We start from the raw sequence: 18,104 nt of genomic DNA, 5'->3' as shown, positions 1-18,104 counted from the left end.
ATTACACACCTCACAATTCCTCCTCTTTCCCTGAAACCACACTGATAACAACTGTCACAATGTCAAAGACTCAGTTATCCTCACTTCTCAGGTGCATTGGATTTCAGCTGTGTAGCCAGAAAGAATCAACTCCTCCCAAGATGAGATCAGTAGTCTACAAACAGCAACTGAATGACTCCAGGCTTCTGTCCTTGTCTAATGGAGAGTGATGGAGGGGACAGAGGAATCTCACTGGATTGGGCTCATCTAAAGTTCAGCCTTAGCTCTGGGTGATGTAGAAGCACAGAAGAGGGCACAGACCCCAATGAACCAAGTTCAAAAAGATTCTCCTCAGATGAGTTTCCTCTGAAGTTTGGATGGTAAGCCAGATGGGAAAGGGCAGTGAGTATGTTTGAGCCACAGGAACCACTGCGCACCATGGTGTAGACACAGGATGAGTTCAAGGGACCACTATCCAAAATGTGGAGACTGTTTCTGAGGTCTCCTATGTCTTCTCTCCTAGCACCATTACTATGTTCCCATCATCCAAGTCAATGTCTACAAGCAACCTTGACTCCCTCTTTTCCTTATCTCAATTCCAACTCAAGTCCTGATGATTAAATAACCTAACCATCGCTCAAACCCACTAACCTCTCCCTATTCCCCTGTCTCTTCCTACTTGAGGTTCTCACACTCTGCAACCAAGGTAACCCTCGTGTCCCCTAACTTCTCTACCCATTCGCCAGTCTCACACTCCTCAAGTTTGCCCTCTCCCACAGCCATAGCAATCTGACCTTTTTATTTTCTTCTTATTCCTCTGAGAGACCATGTAAACTCTCTGTATCTATACTGATTTTGGTACAACTATTTGTGTAAAAGATTGTACAAACCTTTTGAACAAGGGATGTAAGGCCTTCATCAACTGGCCCCTGCCTGCTTCTACTGACACATCAAATTCATACTGACATTGAGTTGATTGCACCCACCTTGGTTTCTCATCTCCATGATTTTGCACTGGCTCCCTCCTGCCTCTTTATCTTATCTTTTGATTCTCAGCTCAGAGATCACCCTTCGGAACCCACCTTTGAAGATCCCACTGCCAATGTGAGTCAAGTCCCCTTGCTATCACCCTCTCCATATTGCTGATACTGTGTTCTTCCTATTCATTTATGTGTCCATCCTCTTCCCTAGATTGTTAATACATTCAGAGCAATACCTAAATTTTATTCATCTTATGTTCCTTGCCTAACTCAGGCTCTGGCATATAGTGAGAACTCAAAACTTTTTAATCTAATTAAACAATGCCATGGGTGGCTGAATGATTGATACTTTCAGCTACTAAAATAGCAAATGCAGGGAGAACAGCTGGAAGGAGGAGGAATCACAATGAGTTCAGTCTGGACATAAGGAGTTTTGAGCATCTGTGGGCTACAGAGAATGGAGATGCCTATTGGGCATATGGGTGCAGGAATTGGAGATCAAGAGAAAGATTTAGGTGGGGTTAGAAATTTGAGTGTCATCTGTATATAGAAAGCAGCTGAAGTCAAGGGTTCAGATTTAAAATAATCTAAAAATTACAATAGGAACAATGGGATTTAGAAAACCCCAACTTTTGGGGGGCAATCAATGGAAGACACATGCAATATCAGGACAGAGAAGAGACTAAAGAAGGATGAAAATTAAGGAAGTTCCAATACAGAAGCCAAGGAGAAGGGAGGAACCATTTTGTCTGTTGTTTAGTCTCTGCTGGCTTTGGGACAAAACAAATAAATCTTAAGAACCTTTGGCAAATTCATTTGGCCTCCCAATTCTTTTGGAGGAAAAACTAACTCTCAGCATCCCTTTGATTTAAATAGCTTCCATTTCTAGGGTGCTAAGGAGAAATATTTTGGGGAAGAGCAGATGGACATAACAAAACCGAGGATCTGTTCTGTGATTTCACTGGTTTCTCCAACACAGTCCTAATTTGTACAACCCAGAGTCCATTTCCCATAATTTGAAATCCCTGTGTATTTGAACGGAAATACAATCCACGTGTTCATGATTCATTTGCACTTTATGTAACCAAATGTTGGGCTGTAGTTGTTTGATGTCCAAGAGACCATCTGAAGAATCTTTGCAGCCAGAAGTCTTGAGTTGCCAAGGAAATTAAGAGGAGAAAAACCTTGGCCAGCCCCATCCATAATCTGAGGCAGTCAGCAGGGAATGAATAGATACAGTGTGAAAGGCAGAGGCATCCAATCTGCCAACTGTTAGATCAGATCCACATTCTGGGTCTCAAGTTCCAGACACTCCATACTAAACAAGCCACATCAACAAACAGGCAATGCCTAGAAACACATTGTCATTTATGTAACTAACTTGTTACTGTGGACATTCAGAATATTTCCAATTTTGACATTATAAATAAAGATAATACAAAATCCTCATCTATAAATTTTGCTCATTATTTCCCGAAGGTAAATTTTCTTTCCCCTTTTTTTTTCTACTTGTAGATAGACACAATACCTTTCTTTTATTTATTTATTTTTATGTGATGCTGAGGATCAAAGCCAGTGCCTCACACATGCTAGGCAAGTGTTCTACCTCTGAGCTACAACTTCAGCCCCTCCTAAGGAAAAATTTTCAATGAGTAAAATTTCAAAACTGGGGAGAAATGCATTATTAAATTGCATTTCAGAAAAATTGCACAAAGCTGTTCACTTCCAAGCATTGAATGAGCTTATACCTTTCTTATCATAACTTCCCAAGCATGGAGCATTAGCAATGAAACAATCCAATGAAATATTATGAAGTTACTAAAAATCATGTTTTCAAAGATTATTTTATGTAGTATGGGAAACTATTAGTAATATAAATATAAAATCACATTATTTAATATAAATTTCATAAAAGTATAAACTCAATTATATTGAAATTATGGCATAGGTGTAATTCTATTAGTCCTTCCAAGAGGTGACTAAAGAGACCAGGCTGTCTCCACCTTGTGCCTTCACCTTCCCAACACGATGATTCAGAGTTCCATGGCAGGGGATAAGAGGGCGTGGAGAAATATACAAGGGCTTTTCAATGCCTCAGGCCAGAAGTGACACATGTCACTTTTACTCATGACCTGTTACCTAGAACTCAATCTTCTGACCATACCTAACTGCAAGGCAGTTAGAATGGGAACATGGCTACTCAGTGAGCATTCAACATCTTAGCCACAATCTGATCACCAAATATTCCTTTTCTCTCTCTTCCCCCTACCAACGCACACACTCTCTCCCTTTCTCTCTTTCTCTCTCTGCAAAGTCCTATCAAGTCAAAGGGCACCTAACTCAAAAGACCAGATCTCCAACAGATGTGCAGCCATCTCTGCTTCAGGTTAGATGTGGCTCTTCTTGGTCCAGAGGACTGTTATTCTAGAACAGACATCAGCAACTTTTTCTTAATGGGCTAGAGAGTAAATGTGATAGGCTAGCTAACCTCTTTAAGCACAGAATGCAGTCACAGGCAACATGCAATCAAACTTACTTACAAAAACAGGCAACAGGTGATATTTAGCCATGGGCAGCAGTTTACCAACCACTGACCTAAGACCAAGTTACCTGCCTTCTATATGCCTAGGATTCAGTGGAGGAACAAGGACAGGACAGAAGTCATTGAGGACCTAAATGAAAGAATCAGACATCACATGCCCATAGAAACTCAAATCTTATTGGACACCTTTGTTAAGGTCTCTGATCCAAGGGTGGTATGCCCTGAAAAATCTCCATTCTGCTCTCCAGAGGGAAATATCCCTTTTCTTTTTTTTCTTTTTTTTGGGGGGCGTGAGGTGGGGTGGGGGTTGGGTTGGTGGCAGTGTAGGTATGGGGATTGAACTCAGGGGCACCTGACTACTAAGCCACATCCCCAGTCCTATTTTGTATTTTATTTAGAGACAGGGTTTCACTGAGTCACTTAGCAACTTGCTTTTGCTGAGGCTGACTTTGAACTCACAATCTCCTGCCTCAACCTCCAGAGCCACTGGCATTACTCTCCAAGGACACATTCTAGAAGTTCCTTCCTCTCCCATTGCCTCCTTGATGGCATCTGGAATGGGCTTTGGAAAATGTGCCCTCCTTGGATCTGCACAGTTTTCTCAGACTGCTCATTGCCTATAGATTGTTAGAGCCTCAAGGATCACTATCTGTCGCAAATTATCACAGGCTTTCTACAGCCAGAATCATGAGACAGTGGTTGGGGAGATGGTGTCCTGTTTTTGTTTTGTTTTGTTTTGTTGAGATTTTTGTTTGTTTGCTTTTGCTTTTTGTTTTTTCAGTGGTTAGGATTGAACCCAGGGCCTTAGACATATGCCAAGAAAGCACTCCACCACTTGTTTTGTTTTTGTTGACAGTGTGACTTTCAAAAATTATTTGTCAGTTCCTCATCCAGGAGCCACTCCCACTGTTTCTTCAAGACTTGATTCCCAGATCCGCTTTGCTTCCTCGCCTGTTTCCCCAAGCTTCTTTCACATATTTGTAATGGGGGCTATCTTGAAGCAACCTAGAATATGAGGGATGAAACTTTAATCTAATTTTGCTCTAAGATATCATAGCCAGAGAGAAATTTTGGCATGAAAGTCACACCCTTACTTTGATTTGTGCCATGATTGCAACTTGGTAGCAAAGCGTCAATCTAATATTTGCCTTCAACCACTCAAGGTCTTTCTTAATCTCATATTTTACCATTTGTTATCTAGAGGCAAACAGTTTTTCAACCTTAGTCTCTGGTCTTTCTCCATTCCTTTTTATTACTCTTGAAACTAGTCAATTACTTGGAAACCAGTAAAATTTCTGTATTTGCTTCTTCCTTGTCACATTTTGTTAAACATGGTCAATAGCAACCAGCATGTCGTGCCAACACTCCATTTCTAAATTCTCCACCATAGCTATGAGTTCATTAGGAAGCAAATATGCCTTCCAAGTTATCCCAGGCTATTCTTATAAATATTTTACCACTGTATAACAGGGGCTTCTGGTTCTTCAGTCTCCGATCCAGTTTCCTTATTGCTATTGCCTAACCAGTATACTTTAGTTATTGGCTACAGCAGCATCCCACTTCTACTTCCAATTTCTAAATTAGTTGGGAAAAGCCAGGTTATAATATGATCAATGTCTGAGTCCATTTTATGTTGCCAAGACCAAATACCTGAAACTTGGTAATTTTTAGAGAATAGAGGTTTATTTTGGCTAATGGTTCTGAAGGCCAAGAAGTCCAAAAGCATGAGGTGAGGAATCATGCTGCTTTGACTCATGGAAGAAAGCAGAAGGGCAATTGGGCACACACAAAAGAGACAAAACAAAACAGGCAGCCTTGTCTATAACCACACACTCTCGTAGTAATGAATCCAGTCACTTTGAAGCAAGAACTCCCTCATTCCTGCAAGAATTAGCCCAGTTCTATGAGAGCACCATTAATGAGCCAGATAGCTCTTAAAGCTCCCATTTCTTCTTTTATTTTAATTTTTTATTAGCAAATTATAATTATAAATAATAGTGGAATTCATTATGCCATATCTGTGCCTGCACCAGTATCTTCCAGTACCAGTAGCTTCCCTTTGCACTTGTACCTTACCTTTCTCCCTGATCTGCTTGCTCTACTTTACCAATCTCCCTTGACTAGCTGCTGCTATTATTTGATAGATAGATAGATAGATATAAATAGAGATATGATTTGTTGTAGTATGTTCATGAATACTACATAGCATAATTTCATAGATTTAATTCCCCCATACTTCCCCATGCTCTCTGCTCCATCCTCCTCTCTTGATCTCCTTCCACTGCTCTATTAGTCTCCCTTCTATTTTTGTGAGGTCCTTTTTTCTTTCTTTCTCTCTCTCTCTCTCTCTCTCTCTCTCTCTCTCTCTCTCTCTCTCTATCTCTCTTTCTCTCTCTCTCTCTCTCTTTCTCTCTCTCTCTCTCTCTCTCTCTCTCTCTCTCTCTCTCTCTCTCTCTCTCTCTCTCTCTCCTATATACAAGAGAAAACATTCAAAAGTTCCCATCACTTGTCAACACCTTTACACTGGGAATCAAATTTCAACTTGTGTTTCAGAGGGAACAAACCATATTCAAACCATAGCAGTCACAAATTAATCCCAATGTTCAGGGCTTTACCACATGCCACTTGCTAGTACACATAAAGCCTAAGTGTGTCAGTAAAACAAGGATTCAGCCTTCACTTGGGCCTGCAAAAGCCCAGTGGGTAACTCAAAGCAAAAAAATTTTTAAAAAGCTTGGCATCTTTGCCTCCAACTTGCTATGTCTCCTGTGCTCTGAGTCACTTTGGAATCCAGGACCAACAGTTTTGATTGATAAACATCTTGTGATACCCCCCAGGGAACCCCCCTTATCACAGGCAAGGTCCTGCCTGACCAATCCTGAGATAATAATCAACCAGAGCACATTTTGACCAAAACTGAGTGACTATGAACATTTCTGGTCCTCTTGCCTATATAATATGGAAGTTCATGTCAGTACACCTGAAGACAAGAGGGATGTAAGTCACCTTGTATTTCTGGTATAGCTATACTGATTAAAGATTTTTTTTTATGCTTTTCACCATTACTTTTTCCCATTTGTTTTTTTGGGGGGCAGTAGTCAGACCTGATTTTTTGGGATCTATAGTCACCCCTCTGGACTAGGACTCTGGTAACAGTTTCTGTTGATGGCATATATGATACACATTGAAAATTGTCAATAACTATCTCATTTTCCTCCATTTTCCACAGTGAGCATTTCTTTCTTTCTTTCTTTCTTTTTTATTCCTTTTACACAAATGGGTACAACTTTCATTTCTCTGGTTGTACACGAAGAAGAGTCACACTGTTTGTGTAATCATACATGAACGTAAGATAATGATGTTAGTCTCATTCTATTATCTTTCCTTCCCCCACCCCCCCACCCCTCATTTCCCTCTGCACAATCATCCTTCATTTATTACTTTTTAATCACAATAGAACTACAAATACTGAAGTCAACAGGTAATTCAGTTTACTTCGGATTGAGGGAATACATGGTCCTTAAACAATTCAATTGACTTCCCTTTTGAAATCTACATTTCCTGAATGGACCTTCACAATTGCACAGTAGGATCTTTTCCCTGTGCCTTCACTCTGTGAAGTCTTACTAATTCCAAAAGCATTTTCCAAGAGCATTCTTGCTCCTCCTATTTATTTACCTTAGGATAGGTATATTATTATTGAATATGTATATTATTTTAAAATATATTAATGTGCTTTTCTCCTTTGTGTTTTGGCTTCCATTCTTTCCCTGAACACCCTGGGAGTTGGGAGAAGAAGTTGGCAGATGGAGGCCACTTAAGTAGGGAGGTAAAGAAAGTCATTTGGCTTTTGATACATTCATAGGATTTTTTTGATCTCTAGCCACAAGTTGTCCTATAAACTAGATTTATTGCCAGAAAGGGATTTCTCAATTGATTTTCTTACCAAGCTTATCAGAAGACAGGCTTAGATGCTGAATTTCATAATCTATTCCATAATATAAAGAAAATACCTTTGGTCTGGGAGGGAGTTCTTAGTCTAGGATGACACCCTAAATGGGGAGGGTCTGACACAGAGGAGATGGAGAGATTGAAGCTCACACTTCTGATTCCAAAGGGTAATGGACAGGAAGTAAATACAGTGAGGAAAGAAAAACAAAGCTACAATATCTTGATCCTGATGCTTTAAAGAGGTTCAGGAAACACTTTTGCCTAATTTGAGCTGAACTCACACATGACAGGGAGAACACAGACTGCACAACCTGGAGGGAAATCACATAGAAGGAAAATCAAGGTTAGCAGAGAGAGAGCCCACATCCCTGAGGGGAGCACACATGAGCTGCTTCCATTCCTGTGTGATCAAGAAGTTGCAATTTACCAAAGACAATTAGCAGAAGTTAACAGAGGGTTCAGCTGAGAGCTTACTAGAAGAGGCCCCACTATAGGATCAAAGTGGCAGCAGGGCCACCTCAGCACCATTGAGGACCAAGGTATGGATAGGTCAACCAAAGAACACTGAGAAGAAATACCTGATTCTACTTGATGAGGCCAAAAGATGCTTCCTAGAGGACAGAACAATTAGGTTGAGCTGTGATGGATCAATCTTCTGGTGGGGCAAGAACTGGAGGGACAGAGGAATACAGCAGTCCTCTGAGACTCTGATGTTCTAGGTACTGTAATAAAGCAAAATGAATTCTGTAATGGCATAAGTTTGGATAACTATATGTTATGACTGTCTCTTGAAAACATTTGCAAACAAAGTAACCCAAAACTCCTCCTACTGCTATTAGAGAGGTTTACAAGAGTCAAAGATGAGACAAGGAATTTGAGAGAAGATTGATGGTGTGCATGTCCCCACTCCACCCCCAAGAAAGAAATATAGCTTATTTCTCCCTCCACACCAAACTCAATGAAAGGAGCTACAAAGAGATCGCTTGATGTCGATTAGCATGCTCCAAAGGGAGGAAGACATCAGGTGCTGATCCCACCTGGAAAGGCTAAAGAGAGAAAGAATTTTGGAGCTGCTGCTTTGATGGCAAACCGGAAAAGTAAGTGGCTGCATTGGTATGGATCTACACTCCCAGAATTTGGGAGGGCCCAAAGAATCTATGACCAGTTCCTGTGGGCCACATGAGAGAAAGAATGTAGGCTCATCTTAGATTCCCACTTACATGGCATCCTGGGAAGAGTAGAAAGAACTCAGCTGAAAGAATACAAAGGTATAGGGGACACCCAGGGGCTGAAAGTAAGCAACAAATTAGACAATAAACACAAACCCCAGGTAAGATGCCTGAAACAGGAGATATCCCCAGTGAACTCCAGAGAATATCAAGAGACACATAGACAGTGATCTTGGTCATCTGCTAAGACCAGAGAATACGGAAGCTGGGTGTCCCATGAATGCCATCAGGAAAGAACTGTCCTGATATCCTACTCCCTTCTTCCCTCAAACTCCAAGCCCAAAAGGGTCAGAAACTGCAGTGGTCAAGATCGGGGAGCAAAGCAGCAGGAGTCTCCAGCCAGGAGCAACCCAGACTAAAGGAAGCAGGGAGGTTCAACTGTACCTCATGTTCAGAAGATAATCGTTATGTGGAAAAATAGCATTTTTAATAGCTAAACTAGTTGGTGTTAAGTGTTTAAGAACATCAAGTGGTCAAAGAGGATAGCTGAGTGTCTATCCAGGGGATAGTGAGGAATTGACCCCACAGAGTGTGAATGAAGGGCTCCTCCTCAAGAGTTAGGAGGATAAGTTGGGATAAGCAGTTGTTCCTTTTTTTTTTTTTTTTTTTTTTTTTGTACTAGGGATTGAATCCAGGGGTGCTCTACCATTGAACTGCATCTCCAGCACTTTCTATATTTTTATTTTGAGACAGGATCTCACTAAGTTGCCCAGGCTGGCCTCAGACTTGGAATTTTCTCACCTCAGCCTCCCAAGTGGCTGGGATTATAGATGTGCACCACAACATCTAACTCAAATTACCTTATGAATTCATCTCTTAAACAAGGGATGTTTGGGCTACATAAGGAATACAGAGGGGAGGAAAGGAAAATAGAAAAGGAAAGAGAGAGGGAGCAAAAAAGAAATGACAGAGGGAAAAGGGAAAGGATGAGAGAAGCGAGAGGAGAAGAGGTGGGCAAGGAACACTAATAGGGATAGACAGAGTAAAGAAGAAGGAAGAGAAAGGGAACTATCCAATAGGACTATGCCCCCAATTACTCTTCATCTTTAACCTTCATTTGCCACTTTCAAAGTGGGTTGTCCAACCAAGACTGTAACACACACCTGTAATCTCAAATGGGGAGGCTAAGGCGGGAGGATCACAAGTTCAAGGACAACCTGGGCAATTCCAAGAGACCCTGTCTCAAAATTAAAAAAAAAAAAAAAAAAAAAACTGGAGATGTAGTTCAGTGGTAAAGGGTCCCTGGGCTCAACTTCCATACCAAGTAATAAATATATAATAACTATAAATGGGGTTGTCTGTGTCCTGCCAAATCCCCTTTTTGACTTCCTACTTGGTCTCCACCTGAGACTTTCTCTCCACCCACCCCTGTAATAAGGCAAAAAGTGAGGAAGGTGACATCCCCAGAGCAGACCTGGATAATGACAGGTAGGAGGTGGAGAAGCAATCTCCTCACATGCTCCCCCTCAAGATGGGGTGCCTCTGAGGCACATCCTATCACTCAGTTCCCACAGTGGGATAGAGTTCCAGTGCCCACTCCCCATGTTACCTACTTGATCAGACAACTGTTCCTGACTTTTCTTTCCTCCCTGTTTCATATCACCTCCCAAATAAACTGTTTGCCCTCATCCTTTTCTCTTTCCCATGCCCAACCCAGAGTAATGGCCACTTCCTCCCCTCTTTGTCTCTCAGGCGCCTCCAACTTCTCCTTTTGCCTCTCCAATCATCTCTCTCTTCTGAGAGGTCTCTCTCTTCTGTTGAATGCCCCTAACCCACAGTACTGCTCCTTCTGGGAAAGAAGCGGAAGGATGCAGAACACAGAGGCCTCTCCCACCTCCAAAAAAAGAGACCAGATCTCAGCTCAGGGGTTTCCCCTCTTTCCCCACAAGCAAACCAGGCAATGTCCTGGAGTGGCAGCCCCAGGTCCTGGCAGCACAGTTCAAGGGTGGAGCTGCTTCCTGCCCGTCTGGTTGGGAGCACATTCAGGAGACATGAGCAGATGTTTGGCAGATGTTCAACCTTGTTCCCATCATCCAACAACAACACAGTGCAGAGACGATACAGGGACAAGGAAGAAAGAGAATTGCTCAGCAGTGGAGATGGCCACAGGAGGCACCGCCTCTGTCCCTCTGGATGGGAGGGAGGCAGGGTGCTCATGTGTTTCTGCATGCAATGAGTTAGAGCATGGTACGTACAGTGCCAGGATTATGGGGTGGAGCTCTGGGTGGGTCAGCCTGTTTCACTCAGTTCCCTAGACAGAGCCCACAACCCCAATGCCAGCTAGCCTGGGAGGCCAGGAAAAGTTGCAGGAATCTGGATCTATCAGGAAGAGACGGACTGGAACTAGTCAAGCTAAAACATGGCCTATGGTCTGCTCCTGGACACATGAAGGGCACCTCAAATGCTTTCTCCACCCAGACTGGATGTTTTCCCAATACTGGTTAGCACAGAGCTCCAGAGAACCTGTTCTCATTGCCAGAGTTGATGTGTGAGACTAACCCCAGGCTCCATCTATTCAGGTTGGAGAGGAACTGAGAAACTCAGGAACCAGTGAGCCAAGGCAGTCTGTGTATTCTTTTTATGAATTTTTTTTAAAATTAAGAGATTTAATTGACAAAAATTGCATAAATTCAAGGTGTATGATGTGATAATTTCATAGACATATACATCATATAATGATTATCCCAATCAAATTAACACACCCATCGTCACCCAGGTTTTACATTAGATCCCCAGAACTTGATCATTTTTTCATTGTATATTTTTAATTTTGGAGAGTTCAATCTTTTCATCATAATTAAAGGAAATGCATGATATATTAAATATTGTCAGCATTATTTTCCAAAATTTCTCATAAATGTTTTTAGATTCAGTCACACACCCGAGTGTTTTGAATTATATTAACACATCCTTTAGCAGTTGAAGACTCATCAATTCTTATGCTTCTTCAGTAGAATCTGAGGTGAAGTGAACCATAGCAAAATCAGTCACAAAATTATTTGGATCTTATGATAAGTTGGTCTGCTGAGCTGCAAAATTCATAGGATGGATTGAGTCTTTGAATGTTTTTTAACAAAATGAAGCATTCTGCATTGCACTAATCTGCTTTTGCATTTAGGAAATGGCTGCAAAGGGTTTATTAGATGTGATTACATAAAAACGGTATCCTATCATGCAACTTTCATGAAGCAGAAAATTATGGTTTACAAATAACTGTCGAACAACTAAAGGAATCATGTTTTCCCTTTCATCATGGACCTCCCAAGTCAAAGATGTCTTTCACAAGACATCTTTAGAACACTTCACAAACTTGCATGTTATCTTTGCACTTCTCTGAATGGTTCCAATTTAGTAAGTGCTGCCAAAGGGTGCACAGAACTTGTTCATCTTTTAATTGAAAGTTTGTACCTGTCAATCATATATCCACTACCACCACCCCAGCCTCTGGTACCCTCCCATCTTCTCTCTGCTTCTATGAATTCAACTTTTTCAGATTCCACAAATAGGTGAGATCATGCCATATTTGCCTTTTTGTGCCTGGCTTACTTCACTTAACATAATGCTTTCTAGGTTCATCCATGTTGTCACAAATGACTGTGGTCCCACCATGCATTCATGGCAGGAATGAGGGGTGCCTGACTTTCAGTCCTCCACAGCACCCACTTCTGCTCCCTGCTATCCCAGATTTGACCTCAGCTGAGAGTTTTCCCTTACACCTTCCTCCAGTGCCTCCTTTACTCCCTCTCCTTAAGTCACAGCCTCAGGCATGGTTCTCCCTATGTCCACCCCAAATGATAACTTTGAAGCAGGTATCAACATAGAACTTGAATGCATGTCTAGGGTCACTCCCTATAACATACTATAACATTGCTCAATTCCCAATCTTACTGACTCCATTTAGTCCAACAAAAATGTGTGAAGGATTGCTGCCAGAGAGGCAGCCCTGCTTGATGGTTAAGTGCTCTGGGCCTAGATTCAGACTGCCTGGCTCCTTCCCTGCTAGTTGTGCAACACTGGGTATACTAACCTCTCTCAGTCTGTTGCCTATCCAGTAAAATTCAGATTATGATGGAACTTATCACACAGGTTGTATGTGAGAATTAAGTTGGTTAAAACATGAAAAAGGGGCATGGAAAAGGACTGGCACATAGTAAAATGCTCAATACATGTTAGCAATGGTGATGATGGTGATGATGATGATCCTGCAACACAGGGAACACAACTCAGAGCATTTCTCATCCTCAAGGAGTTTACTGTGGAGAATGATAGAGAAATAAACACATCCTTGCAACATGGAGTGAAAGTGCAGTGAAAGACAGAGAAAGTGCTAATTCATGCACAATGTTTGCCAAGTCACTCCCCCTCTCCAAGCTTCCATTTACTTACCTTTAGAATTGGAAGGTGACAAAAGCAGAGATAAGGACAAAGATAAGCAGAGATCAGCACAAAGACCCACATAGTAATGAGAATTGGTATTGATGAAGAGTTAGAGAAGATGCAGAATATTTAACATGCCTTACTTAATCTGCACAGAAAGTCCATGGAGAGGGTTAATATTTTAGCCCTTTATTTTTTTCCAGTACTGAGGATTGAACCCAGGTGCTTTATCACTGAGCTACATTCCCAGTTTTTTTTTTTTTTTTTTTTTTTTTTTTTTACGTTTTGTTTTGTGACAGGATCTCACTCAGTTGCCCATGCTAGCCTTGAACTTGAAATCCTCCTGCCTCAGCCTCCCAAGTCACTGGGATTAGAGACATGTGCCACTGCACTTGTCTTATTTTTTCCCTTTTGTTAACCTATGAATGAAAATAGCTTCAAAAAAGTGCTATGACCTTCCAAGGCTACACAGTGAGGAAGTAACATGTGTGTATGCTGAGTTGTCTGAGTCTGCAGCCAGAGCTTGGACCCATTATCTCCTCCTGCCTCTCTAAAATACATTGCCTCATTTAATTTATTCTTATAAACAACTCTGAGAGGAAGATAGTTTCCAGTACAGAAAACTGATGCTTGCTGAGGACAAAGAATTCAGCCAGGGCCAATAAACAACAGAGAGGACTGCAGAGTCGCCACTCCACACGTCACGCTGGACCCGTGGGCCCAAGCTTAGGGCACAATTTCCTGGAGAACTCCAGACTCCTGATGGAATGTCCATAAAAAGTCCCGAAGGGGCTGTATTCTAACCTGGACTCCCCTTGGCACAAGCCCCTGGAATGCTGTTTAAACCAGCTTTTACAGAGACCTCATACACCATTTCTTTTATAAAGAAAAAAAATGAACAGATACCCTGACCACAGTGCTTTTATGGTTTTTCCCCTCTTAAAATGTACATTTTGAGAACTGGAACTCCCCTGTATTTTGAAATCGAGCTGAACAGTTGAGTAATTTCAAATGTTGACTTGTAATGTTATTAACATTGACATCTTGTGGCCACTTTGGGAAACAGCAAGACCAAATCTGTGAGAGAGAACCCAGGCCTCCCTGGCTTCAAAGCACCCCAGATCCTAATCCAGGCCCTCTCTCCAAGGTACTTGGGGTTATGAGTTTGATCATTCCCATCACTCGGCAACCACTCCTCCCAGACCCCGCTTCTGTCTTTCCCAAGGCTTCAGGTGTGTCACTTCCCTTCCCAGGGCTCCTTTCCCCACCTGCAAATGACCAGGTGAAGCCACATAAGCATTGGTCGTGGGTTCTGTCACAGTATGGCTCTGTCTCTGCCTTCTGACTAGATGGAGGGAAAATGGCATTGCACTGTGCTGACTGGAACGTGTTCTGAAATGCTTCTTGGACAGGCGGATTATTCATATAATTGCCACTTCAAACCTTTACCTTATTTCTCTAGTGGGCTATTTTTAATTTTCACTTTCACTTGTAAGAGTTTATCTACTAATCAATTGTCTTCCTTAGAACACGGTCTCCCCTTGGGACTTGAACCACATAATCCAATCAGGTTCTCTGCCACATTTCAAGGATAACTAAATTTATACTGGATTATTGTTAAATATTTAAATGGTTCTAAATGGTTATTCCTAAAAACCAAAGCAACTCAGAAAAAAAAAAAAAAAGCTCCTGATGATATTAGGAGATGATGCTGAGTGAATTTTTCCAATGGAAAAAGTTGTTTCTACCATTTTTGCCTTTGGTGAAGGGATAGTAGAGAAACAAAATAATCTGCTCAGATCCATCAGTCTGTGTGCCAGCTCTGCTCTCCCCAAGCTCATACCTTTGGAGTCTTTCATCAGCTGCAATTCCAAACTCACAAATGATCTCATTCAACGTGCCTTGTACCCCCACCCCAGACTGACCTTCCTTCCCTTCCCTATCCCTGTTCTGCTCAGAAATATGCAGTGGCTCTCTACTAGCTACTTTATTAAATGCAGACTTCCACACCCTGGCCCCTCCACCTTTTCAATGTCGTATCTCCCTTCTAATTCTCGCCCCCCTCCATGTTCCAGGCAGACTGAACTTCTGTCTGCTTCAAGGAACATCATGTCTGTGGTTTTGCCTTATGCTGACTTTTACTGTCATTTTTCCCCAATAGGAAGAGCCTTCTTTACCTCCCAAATATCATCTCCCCAGTAGAGGCCCTAAAGGTGGGAACACATTCATTCCCCTCTGGAACCCATGTCTAGCTCAGTGCCTGATATAAAATAGTCTATGATGTCTATTGGATTCCACTGAATACAAAAAAGATCTATTGTGTAGAGGAAAGAAGAGAAATCCAACCCCAGGGGGTAGGGAGCCAAGTGTGTTGATGGAGATGAACTCACTTTCTGACTTGGACACATTGAACTTGCATAGGAAGGCAGAGGGAAGCAGGGGTGGCCCTTGCACACACAGAGCACCTGTTCTACCTACTGACACAGATAGTTCTCCATACAGCCTTCCAAGGTGAAGTTCTCAGAGATAGGAGGTAGGCCACCAAATCCCTGTTCTTGCTAGGTTTCTCCATGCACCTACTGGCAGGAAGTTAAGGTACTCCATCCTGAGATTGGATTTGCTACCAACTATGAAGGACTTAGTTGGGATTTTGATAGCAATGACCAGTCCCCCAGCAGATTACAGTACTATAACTGGCTTGCAGCTATAGTCACAGAAAATAGCCTCTACTCAGGGTCTCCAGGCAACCATTTTTCCTGTCCTACCACTTGCTCTTCCTCTGATGCTTGAATCTAAGGAAAGATTGTCTACCTTCTCCTCCTTCCCTGGCCTTATATCCACCAAGTTATTGAGCCCTGTCTCTCTCCCTGATCTCTCTAGCCCATGACTTCTCTGTCTTCTGACATGACCTTAGCTTAAAACCTCATCATCTCATTCTCCCTGCTGACTCCCTAATAATCTTTCTAGCTCAAAATCATGCCACTCAGCCAGACATGGTGGTACACACCTGTAATCCCAGCTACTCAGAATGGGTAATTTCCAGATCAGTATCAGCAACTTAGTGAGACCCTGTCTCAAAATTAAAAATCAACGTTGGGCGTGGTGGCACACACCTGTAATCCCAGCAGCTCGGGAGTCTGAGGTAGGAGGACTCCAAGTTCAAAGTTGGCCTCAGCAAAGGCGAGGCACTAAGCAACTCAGTGAGACCCTGTCTCTGAATAAAATACAAAATAGGGCTGGGGATGTGGCTCAGTGGTTGAGTACTCCTGAGTTCAATCCCCAGTATCAAACTAAAAATGAATAAATAAATAAATAAACAACAACATGTCATTCTCCTCCTCGAAATCTTTCATCATCTTTGAGATAAAATTCAAATTCAATAACCTGACACATACAGCCAAGAGTAATGTTCAAAATATTTAAGAACCTGTATGTGCAACTTTTTCTGAAAATCACTGGATACCAATCAAACAATAAGAACACTTGTAACAGTGTTAGGCAGGGACCTGAAAGGCTCCCTGTTGGCCAGGCAGTAACTCTTCAGTTGTATTATAGGGAAGTCCAGGAGGGTACCAGGCTCCCAGGGGCATCTCGGGGGTTAGGTTCAGTAGCTACTTACAATGAGGATAGAGGTTTTATATTTTAACAATCCATATAGACCACAATGTATATTACCTGTACACAGCCTATTCTGAACTGGCTTCTTCCTAGTTCCCACCTCTCCCTGCTGCTCCAAATGCCACACTTCAGGGATATAGAGGTGGCCTCTGCAAATGAAATGTGGCCTCCACTGCCTGGAAAACTCTTCCCAGTGTCCTCTCCAGCTCAGGCGTCCCTTGAGGGCAGCCTTCCCTGACCTCCAGGTATGAGTAACCTCCTTGTGCTTCCACTAGGATGCTAGAGTACCCTGGGCACAATCACACTGAGGGTTCTTTTTCTCTGTCTCTGCCATTTTCAGGCTCTTTACCTCATTCTTCATTGCCTTGGCCATCCTAGCTGGAACACTGGCCCTCAGTTAATGATCACTTAGCATTTGTTCAATTGAATTAAAGTCAACCTTAGATCTGGGAGGAGCCTAAATCCACAACTCAGGGCAGAGCTACATGTGTATCGCTACAACCACCATGACTAGGTGCTATATAACATCCTACACAGCATGTAGGATGGTTTCCACCATTTGTGATTATGCACCCTTCCCCACAAATTTTGAACATTTTCTCTGAAACATACTTAAGTATACTTCTATTTATCAATTTTACTCATGCCTACTAAGTTAAAATATCATGCACATTGAAAACTAACTTTTTGAACAATTGTAAAGCACGCATGTGAATGTGTTTTGAAGGATAAAATAATGATATACATTATACATTAAGATGTGAAGTCTTCTTTTCACATATTAGTGGCCATCTTGTATGTTCCACACTGGAGGCCACTGTTGAGGCACCATGCGCCTTCAGGTTTCTGCCCAAAGTCCACACAGCAACTGCACCTGGAGGGCCAGTTTGCACCTGCCAGAATTCTAGGTTTGCATTAAAACCCAGCTCAGAAGTTCAAAGCAGATTATTAAGATCCCTAGAATACATATCATAGACCACATATTCTAATTTCTACAGGAAAGGGAGGAGGGGGAGGAAAGTGAAAGGAGGGGAGAAGAGGGAAGGGAAAGAAAGGGAAGGGAAGGGAAGGGAGAAAGAAGATAGGAAGGAAGGAAAGAGGAAGGAAGGCAGGGAGGGAGGGAGGGAAGGGAAGGGAAGGGAAGGGGAAGGAAAAGGAAAGGAAAGAAAAGAAAGGAGGGAATGAACCTTTCATGCCATCCTCTGAAAATGTCAAGTAAATATTTAGAATGTCTAGGATGGTGACCCTCAAATCCAGATTTTCCCCCAGGGGACATTTAGCAATGTCTGGGGTTCTCATAACTACAGGAGTGCTACTAACTGCAGAGTCCAGGTTTGTTGCCAAACATCATATAATGCACAGGACAGTCCACAAGAAAAAGAATTATTTGGAGAAAAAAAATATAAAACAATAAAATCAATGAACAAG

The sequence above is a fragment of the Sciurus carolinensis genome, chromosome 2 (assembly GCF_902686445.1).
Source record: "Sciurus carolinensis chromosome 2, mSciCar1.2, whole genome shotgun sequence".
Classification (NCBI taxonomy): domain Eukaryota; kingdom Metazoa; phylum Chordata; class Mammalia; order Rodentia; family Sciuridae; genus Sciurus; species Sciurus carolinensis.
The sequence above is the reverse complement of the archived record's forward strand: the minus strand, read 5'-3'. Positions refer to the sequence as shown.